This window comes from Panthera tigris, chromosome D1 (assembly GCF_018350195.1).
Source record: "Panthera tigris isolate Pti1 chromosome D1, P.tigris_Pti1_mat1.1, whole genome shotgun sequence".
In the NCBI taxonomy this organism is placed as follows: Eukaryota; Metazoa; Chordata; class Mammalia; order Carnivora; family Felidae; genus Panthera; species Panthera tigris.
In genome coordinates this window covers 103,925,305-103,935,562 of record NC_056669.1, presented here as the reverse complement: position 1 = coordinate 103,935,562, position 10,258 = coordinate 103,925,305, and positions in this window count along the sequence as shown.

The following is a 10,258-nucleotide window of genomic DNA, read 5'->3' as shown; positions in this document are numbered from 1 at the left end:
GGACATCGTGAAACACTTCCTTTCCTGTCCCTCCCCCGTGAGTTACTGCTTTCTGGAGTAGGAGGTGAGGGAGGTACGGTGTGGGCCTAGTCTCTTGAGGGCCCTGAGTTTTTTCCTCCAAGATCCTTCTTTGATTTTACAAGATACCTCCCCCCCCCCGCCACCAAGTACACCTTAGTTTTTGCATTATTAATAACAGACTCTTTTTGTGGGTGTAGTCTATCAGAAAATGTTCATTTTTTTCAGACGAGCAAAGCAAAAGAGCTTCTGTAGAAAATGGTTTTTGCCAGTTATTGGAAGGTAGAATATTTCAGAGAGAAGAGTTATCATTTAAGTGTAAAGAACATAGCCAAACAAAGAAGCCATCTCTCAGAAATTTTCAGTTCCAGACCCCTGCCATCCATTCAAGAGTGCATATTCAAATCTAAACTGCTTTGTTATTTTATTTTTATTTTTTTTTTTTACTTAAAAAATGTTTATTTTTTTATTTTGAGAGAGAGAGGCAGAGGGAGAGGAAGAGAGAGAATTCCAAGCAGGCTCCACGTTGTCAGTGCAGAGCCTGATGCAGGGCTTGAAGTCACGAACTGCGAGATTGATTTTGAGCCAAAATCAAGTTGAACACTTAACCAACTGAGCCACCCAGGCACCCGGCTTTGTTATTTTGAAAAATATCTCTGCCATAACTTCTATCAAGAGGCAGTCCTATATCATATTTCATTGACTCTGTCACATCATTAAATTATAGAATTGATATAAGATGGCACATCTTTAGAAGGAAGACAGAGATTTTCCTTTTTAGCCTTAAGAGAGACAGTAGGAGAAGAGATGAGGCGTTTGTGATCAGACTGAAGTGTGAATCCCAGCTCCCCTCTTACCAGATGGGTGACCTTGGGAAGTGACATTTCTTTAAACTCCATTTCTTTGTCTGTAAGATGGAATCACAACCACTGCAGCTGGGTCGAGGTGAGGAGTAAATAATTTACTGGGTATAATGCTTCTCTCCTAATGCCCGTTACATGGTGTATGTTTAACAAAATGTAGTTTCTCTTCCCCTTATTTGAACTATTATATTTATATTTCTTGTATTAAGTGCATTTCCTCGTTTTGGTCCTGTGATGTGCAGGCATGGTTCTAAACGGAGATGCCTTATGAAGAGCAGTCTTAGAGCAGACCGTTGCTCTTTCCTGCCACTGCTGTCCCTTTGCTCTTTGTTCTCATTCCTGCCCTGCTGGTTGAAATGGAGACTTCAGTGGCCATTACCCGACAGATTCATTACCTGGACTGCTTTGAACCTGGACGGAAGCGGGATGGGCTCAGCCGTTTGCCTCTGGATGTCTCATCTAGTCCTTGATTTTGCCTCCTCTTGTTAAGACGCTCTGCTTCCACGTAATCTCTGATTGCCTCTAAGATCTCCCGTGGGCCACCTCATTCTCTGCTTGCTGAATATCTGAAAAGAGCAACTCTCATTTTTTCTATTATGGACAGCGGCTTGGCTCAGCAAGGTTATCCCCTACATTCAGTGTCTTCCTCTTAGGTAATGCTACAGAATGTGGTTAAATATTGGCTTTTCATTTTCTCTTTTCTCTCTGCTAACATTCTAATCATATCTTCTTTAGCTCATTGTATCTTTTCTGTCACCAACTCTACTCTCGCTATTAAATTACCTCTTCATTATTTCTTTTATTTCATTTATTCAGAAATTATAGCATCTACCTTCTTTAAAGGCACCCTCTCCAAAAAAAAAAAACAAAAAACAAAAAAAAAAAACCAAAACCAAAAACAAGAAAAACAAAGAAGGAAGGAAAGAGAAAGAGAGAAAGGAACATAGCTTTATTCCACACTATATGGATTTTATGCTTTGTTATGTCTTGTATTTCCACTGTGTTTCAAATATTTGATATTATTAATTTAATAAAAGCATAAACAAAGGTAAAACACATTTTGGTGCACAAGTAACACACACAAAAGGGAAATGCTATTAGAATGCTTTTCCATTTCACTAACAATAAATTATTAAGCTGACATACAATTTTCTGCTTAATGAATTAATAAGGAAGAGAATATGAGAGAGAGTGGCAATTTATTAAAACTATTCTAAATTTAGTGAGCAGGGTACACCTATCTTTTAGGGTGACTGTATATCTTTTCTACAAACGATATGGAACAAATTGTCACATGTGAGAAAAAGTATTGAAATCCCTTTGATTCAGTATTACCCTGACTTCTAAGGTAAATTTATTTAATAAAGGGATAAAAGAATACAACTGAGCGTATTTTAGCATTAAATGAGAAAACAGATACACAGATGAATAGATATCTAGGTAGAGCATACAGCCAGATTCAACTGTAGTGTTCACCAACAGGACAGTTGGGTAAAATAATTTTGGCGTTTCTAGTGCAGCCATTAAAATGAGAATAGAGAGGGGCGCCTGGGAGGCTCAGTCAGTTAAGTGTCCAACTTCAGCTCAGGTCATGATCTCAACAGTTCATGAGTTCGAGCCCTGTGTCGCGCTCTGTGCTGACGGCTCAGAGCCTGGAGCTGCTTCAGATTCTGAAGATTCCCTCTCTCTGTGCCTCCCCTGCTGATGCTCTGTCTCTCTCTCTCTCTCTCAAAAATAAATAAACATTAAGAAAAATTTTTAAAAAATAACATGAAACTATAGAAAGATGAAAATACATACACGAAACACATTAGAAATGTTATGCGGAGAAAAGAGTATGTCAATTAACAGGAATACAAATAACCATTAGCAGAACTGATTTTCAAGCATCATTATCTAATAAATATCGTTTGAGGACCTTCTCTGTACCACACACTCTTAAGTGCTGCAAGTTCAGTGATAAACACCATACACAAGTCCCAGCTCTCAGGAATTTGTGTTCTAGGAAGGAGAAACAAACAGACGTGTCAGATTATGGCAAACAAGTGCCAAGTGGAGAGTTACGATGAAGTGTGTAGAGAACGAGGTGAAATCGGGTGGTCAGAAAACTAAGTTTTATGTTGTTTTCTTCTCCATCATTCCTTCAAAATTCTTGAAATAATGCCTTTCCAATTCAAAAGTGCATTTTAGAAGCTGTTTAAAGTGATAAGAAGTTACCTAAATTCTTTGATCTTAATGATTTGGATTCCATGGAAGGAATTTAGACCAATGGTCCTGAAACCAAAGCACATTAGAATCACGTGAGAGTTGAAAAATGCTCCAGTTTAATTAAAAGAAAAATACTCGTGTGTCTGCCTCATTCAGTAAGCTTTAACAAAGTTTTCTACCGTCTTGTGACTTGGATTGTTCCTGTCATGAACTTAGATTCACTGCAGCTGTTTCCTGCGAACGCAAAAGGGTAACTCCAGCCAAGTTTCATTTCCTACGAAGATGAAGGCACAGAGCTGTGGACGGATCTCTCGGCAGCTCGTTCACCGCAGGAGCTGCTGAGAAATGCTGCCACAGTTATATACACTAGGAGAGCTTCTAGACGCTTTAGGGCCAGCGACATCTCTCCACCGTCCTCTCACCTGGTCCACAAATCTGGTCTGACTGCTTTCCCTGTTGGTCGTTCCTAACCAAGCCGAGAACATACTGGTGAAGATCAAGGATATTGTAAAAGCCTCTGTGAGTAAGCCGGGAGTGCTACAACTGAACCCCAGCTCTTGAGTAAACACAAGCGTCCCCGCTTTGCCGCGTCCTCTTCACCACTCACGAGGGACAGCAGGTCAATGCATCTGAACGCAGTAGACCCCACAAAGGCAGGGATGTCTGTCTGTGCTGCTCACTGCCTACGGCCTCATCACGTAGAACAGGACACGTGGTAGGTGCTCAGCAGATATTTGAACTTGTTAAATGAACGCAGCCTCATGCTTACCTGTGCCTGCAGGTTTTAGGCCGTCTTCCGTTCAGGGCGATTCCTTCCCTGCTCGTCACTCAAACCACTGAATCATCTCTCTCCTTCCTTTAATGACTAAACTTCCCAAAGCAGAGTCTCCTCTCACAGGTTCAGTGTTTTCCTGCCACATCCATTTTTCAGTGGATGGCAGTCTGTCGTCTTTCCTGACTGTCTTCTACAATTGTCCCTCCTAACGCTGCCAGTGACCTCCCAATTCCTGACCCCGGTGGCCTCTACTCGTCCTCACTCCTTAGGATTCTTCCCGGCAACAACACTGCTCTGCTGCCTCCTTCCCCTTTGAGACACTTGTCCTTCCTCAGCTTCCGAGACAGGACACTCTCTCAAGTCCCCCTCCTGCTTTCCTGGACGCCCTCAATTTCATCTTCACTGATTCCACTTTCTCCGACAACAGCTAAACCTGGGCCTTCTTTACAAAGTGTCTGTCACCTTCTCCTGGGAGCTTCCATTCATTAACTCTGTCAATTTGTAAGTGAATCTTTTGTGCAGTTCCATCTTCAATTCTGTTCTCCCATCTGATTTTCAAACTTGTATTTGCAGGTATTTGCATATCAGAATGACCCTTCAGTCTGCAGTGTGAAATTGTAGAACCAGCCCAGTCTGAGCTCGTGATCCAATTCCCAAGCTTCCGGTTTCTCGGCGTCCCATCTCTCTCCACTAGCCCTGTCCCCATTTCATGCCCTTCCTACCCCTATCATGCAAACTCAAAGCTGAGAGAGATCTTTGATTACTTCCCTTTTATAGCTAATAAAGTCCTTCATATCCATTAACCCCCAAATATCTTTAAATACACTTGAAATATCTCTACACACTCGCCCTTCTCTCTACTTAATGCAGGACTAGTTTCTTATTTACTCCTGTTGTTTCTCTTATTTTCTACACTATTAATTATAATTTCTTTTTTTTTTTTTAATTTTTTTTCAACGTTTTTTATTTATTTTTGGGACAGAGAGAGAGACAGAGCATGAACGGGGGAGGGGCAGAGAGAGAGGGAGACACAGAATCGGAAACAGGCTCCAGGCTCCGAGCCATCAGCCCAGAGCCTGACGCGGGGCTCGAACTCACAGACCGCGAGATCGTGACCCGGCTGAAGTCGGACGCTTAACCGACTGCACCACCCAGGCGCCCCTATTAATTATAATTTCTTGCTTTCCTACTCAAACATCTGCAGCGATTCCCTAATGCTTATGAATTCAAGTCTGGATGCTGTGGGGATTTAAGATTCTGCACAGCGTGGCCCCGGCCTTTCTCTACTGCCTTGAGTCTAATTACCCACTAATTTAACCACAATCCATCTAGGTGATTCTGTTATTGCCTCTGAACACAACTAGGATGTTTCTGTTTTCATCCTGTATAGGTATTGCCCCACTTACCTGGAGTATTTGTTCCTTACTCTCTTACTATAGAATTTCTACCTATTCTCAGTTCAACTCAAATTCCTCCCATTCCATGAGATTTTCTTGTGATGTGCTAAGACTTCATAGAGCTCAGTCCTATCCCGTAACAGTATTGAGCAATTGTTTTGTGCTATGAACTAGGGCATTTGACTGTTATTTAGTCCCTCCTGGCTGTCTTCTATCTCTTTTAAAATTATTTTTATTGGAATACAATTCACACATGGTAAAACTCACCTGTTTTAAGTGTTTTTAAATGGCATTCCCAAAGTTTTATGACCATCACCGCTATCAATTCCAGAGTATTTTCATCACCTCCAAAGGAAACCTGAGAGTTACTCTACATTTTCCCCTCCTCCCAGCCTCTGGCAACCGCTAATCTACTCTCTGTTTCCATAGATTTGCTTATCATGGGCATTTTGTATAAATCGAATAAGAAATCTGTGGCTTCTGTATCTGGCTTCCTGTACTTAATGTGAAGTCTCTAAGGGTCATCCATGTTGTGGCATGTACCAGTACATTGTTCCTTTTGATGGCTGAATAATGTTTTATTATATGGATACACCACATTTTCTTTGTTCATCGGTTGGTAGACATTTGCATTGTTTCTGGTTTTTGCCTGTTACGAATGATGCTCCTGAGAACGTTTGTGTAGACGTTTCTGTGTAATCGTATGTTTTCAGTTCTCTTGAGACTATGGGTGGCCCACTGGGTCTTATAGTAACTTTACGTTTAGCTTTGTGAAGAACTGCCAAAGACATTTTTAAAGACGTTACACCATTTTCTATTACCACTAGCACTATATGAGGTTTCCAGTTTCTTCAAATACTCACCAACACTTCTTACTTCCGTTTTGTTTATAGCCACCCCCGTGGGTGTGATGTAGTCCTCATTGTGGTTTCGATTTGCATTTCCCTAGTGACTAATGATGCTGGGCATCTTTTCATGTGCCTATTGACAATTTGTATGTTTCACTTGGAGAAATATGTATTCAGATCCTTTGCCACTTTTTAAGTTGGGTATTTGTCTTTTTTATTTTTTTTTTAATTTTTTTTTTAACGTTTATTTTTTATTTTTGAGACAGAGAGAGACAGAGCATGAACAGGGGAGGGGCAGAGAGAGAGGGAGACACAGAATCTGAAATAGGCTCCAGGCTCTGAGCTGTCAGCACAGAGCCCGACGCAGGGCTCGAACTCACGGACCGTGAGATCATGACCTGAGCCGAAGTCGGACACTTAACCGACCGAGCCACCCAGGCGCCCCAGTATTTGTCTTTTTAATTGTTTAGTTGTAAGCTTTCTTGATACTTTTGGATTTTAGACTCTTATCAGACATAAGATTTACAAATGGTTTCTCCCCTTCGATGGATTCTGATTTTACTTTCTTTATAGTGATGTTTGTGGCACAAAAGTTTTATTTTAAGCACATAAGTTTTTAATTTCAGTCATGTCCAATTTATTTTTTCATCATTGCCTAATCTAATATCATGAAGTTTCCACCTAGGTTTTCTTCTAAGAGTTTTCTAGTTTGGGCTCTTATGTTTAGGACTCTGATCCATGTTGACCTAATTTTGTGCATGGTGTAAGTGTCCAATTTCATTTTCATGTGGCTGACCAGTTTTTCCACCACAATTCATTGAAAAGATTATTCTTTTTCCATTGAATTTTCATGAACCTGTGCTGGTTATCTTTTTTACCCCAACAAAATAGTTTTTATTTCATTTTATTTTATTTTATTTTATTTTATTTTATTTTATTTTATTTTATTTTATTTTTATTTTATTTGACTTTATTTTATTTTTTATTGAAGTAAAATTGGCATATAATATCCTATTAGTTTCAGGTATACATATAGTGATTCAGTATTTTTATACATTCTGAAATGATCCCAAATTAGTCTAGTTACCATCTGTCACGATACAAAGTTATTACAGTGTTATTAACTATATTCCATTCCCAGTGATGCAAATTATATCCCCATGGCTTATTTATTTTATAACTGGAAGTTTGTATATCTTAATACCCTTCACCTATTTTGCCTACCCCTCCCCCCCCCAATCCCTCCTCTCTGGCAACCACCAGTTTGTTTCCTGTAGCTATGAGTCTGTTTCTGTTTTGTTTATTCATTCATTTTGTCTTTTAGATATCACATATAAATGAAACCATATGGTATTTGTCTTTCTTTCTTTTTTCTTTCTTTCTTTCTTTCTTTCTTTCTTTCTTTCTTTCTTTCTTTCTTTCTTTCTTTTTGTTTTTTTGAGAAAGAGAGAGAGGGAGAGGGGCAGAGAGAAAGACAGAATCTTAAGCAGGCTTCATGTTTGGTGCAGAGCTCTACTCAGGACTCAATACCATGACCCTGGGATCATGACCTGAGCCAAAATCAAGTCAGACGCTAAACTGCTTGAGCCACCCAGGCACCCCCTGCCCCAAGATTTCATTATTTTTTATGGCTGAGTAATATTCCATTACACACACACACACACACACACACACACACACACACACACCTTTCTCCATCTATCAGTGGACACTTAGGTTGCTTCTATATCTTGGCTGTTATAAATAATGTTTCAATGAATATGGACTTGCCTATATCTCTGAAAATTTGAATAAATTTTTTTATTTCTTTGGATACTCAGAAGTGGAATTGCTGGGTTGTATTATAGTTCTATTTTTAATTTTTGAGGAAATTAAACCTCCTTACTGTTTTCCATAGTGGCTGCACCAGTCTACATTCCCACCAGCAGTGAATGAGGATTTCCTTTTCTCCACATCCTCACCGGCACTTGTTACTTTTTGTCTGTTTTGGTAATAGCCAATCTGATCTGTGTGAGATGATATCTGATGTGGTTTGCGTTTGCATTTCTCTGATAATTAGTGATGTTGAGCATATTTCCATGTGACAGTTGTCCACCTGTATGTCTTCTTTGGAAAAATGTCTATTTAAGTCCTCTGCCCATTAAATTTTTTTTTTTTGATATGGGACAAGAATATAGACCATAGAAGTGTAGGTCTATTTCTGGGGTTTCTATTCTATTCCATTGATGTATATCTGTCTGATTCCATTGATGTATATCTGTTTTGTGCCAATACCATACTGTTTTGATTACTATAGCTTTGATCACTATAGCTTTGTACTATAGTTTTGAAATCAAAGACTGTGATAACCTCCAGCTTTGTTTTTCTTTTTCAAGATTGCTTTGGCTATTTTGGGTCTTTTTTGGTTCCATACTAATTTTAGGATTCTCTGTTCTAGTTCTGTGAAAAATGCAAAAATTGGTATTTTGATGGGGATTGCATTGAATCTATAGTTTACTTTGGGTAGTATGGACATTTTTAACAACATTAATTCTTCCAGATCATGAGCACAGTGTATCTTTTCATTTATTTGTGTCATCTTAAATTTCTTTCATCAATGTCTTACAGTTTTCAGGTACGGGTCTTTTAATTCCTTATTTAAATTTATTCCTAGGTCTTTTATTCTGTTTGATGCAGTTGTAGATGGGATTTTCTTAATTTCTCTTTCTGGTAGCTCATTATTAGTGTATAGAAATGCAACCGATTTCTGTATGGTAAGTTTGTGTCCTCTGACTTTACATATTTCATTTGTTAGCTTAAGAGTTTTTGGTGGAATTTTTAAGGTTTTCTATATATAGTATCATGTCGTTTGCAAATAGTGACAGTTTTACTTCTTTCTTTCCAATACAGATGTCTTTATTTCTTTTTCTTGCCTAATTGCTATGTCCAGGACTTCTAATACATTGTTGAATAAAAGTAATTAGACTGGCATACTTATTCCTGATCTTAGAGGAAAAGCTTTCATTTTTTTCACTGTTGAGTATGATTTTGGCTGTGGGTTTGTCATAAATGCTCTATTATGTGGAGGTACATATTTTTTTTTAATTTTTAAAACATATTATTAAGATATTTTCACTTGTTTCATTTTCTTCTTCTTTTTTCTTTTTTGTTTTTTTTAATTTTTTTTTAACGTTTATTTATTTTTGAGACAGAGAGAGAGACAGAGCATGAGTGGGGGAGGGACAGAGAGAGAGGGAGACACAGAATCAGAAGCAGGCTCCAGGCTCTGAGCCATCAGCTCAGAGACCGATGCGGGGCTCAAACTCATGGACCGCGAGATCGTGACCTGAGCTGAAGTCGGACGCTTAACCAACTGAGCCACCCAGGTGCCCCTATGTGGAGGTACATATTTTCTATACCAACTTTGTTGAGAGTTTGCTTATAATAGGTACACTTTTAAATCATCTCTAATTAAGCACTACAAGTTTTGAGGACTTGGAGCTTCTCTTATCTTTAGGTATACCCCTCTATACTTTACAGTATTCCTTGACCATAGTAGGTGCCTGGTGGATATTTTGCTACTGTCTGTTTCTCCAATCAGATAGTGAGGCTCTAAGGGGAGGGATCTCTGCTTATTTTTGCTCATCAGAAGCCTGAGATCAACAAATATTTTTGGATGAATGAATTACTTTAGGATTTTTGTTCTCTCTTGCAGAAGAATGCATAGGAGGCACGAATAAGTTTTTTCTAGTAAGTCAGGAAGGGAAGTGATGAGTGAAGAGCAAACATAATTCCAGAGAATAATCTGAAATTAGCTTTGTTTTTGCCACCATATGATCCTACCATATTCATTTTATATTACTTGGTCCTCATTAGTTCAGAACATACAACCAGCTTTTAAATTAAAGGAAACCCGTTTAAGAATTTTAGACTTGGGGCACCTGGCTTGCTCAGTCAGAAGAGCACACGACTCTTGATCTCAGGGTTGTGAGTTTGAGCCCTGCATTGTGTGTAGAGATTACTTAAATAAATAAAAGTTAAAAAGCACTGCAGACTTAATGTAGGAAAATTTCTGATTTGAACCTTCCCCATCAATGTTTTAGGTTTTTAAAACATATCAAATCCATAAATGAACTCGTGCTAACTCAGTCTGAAGCTACCATTTATATG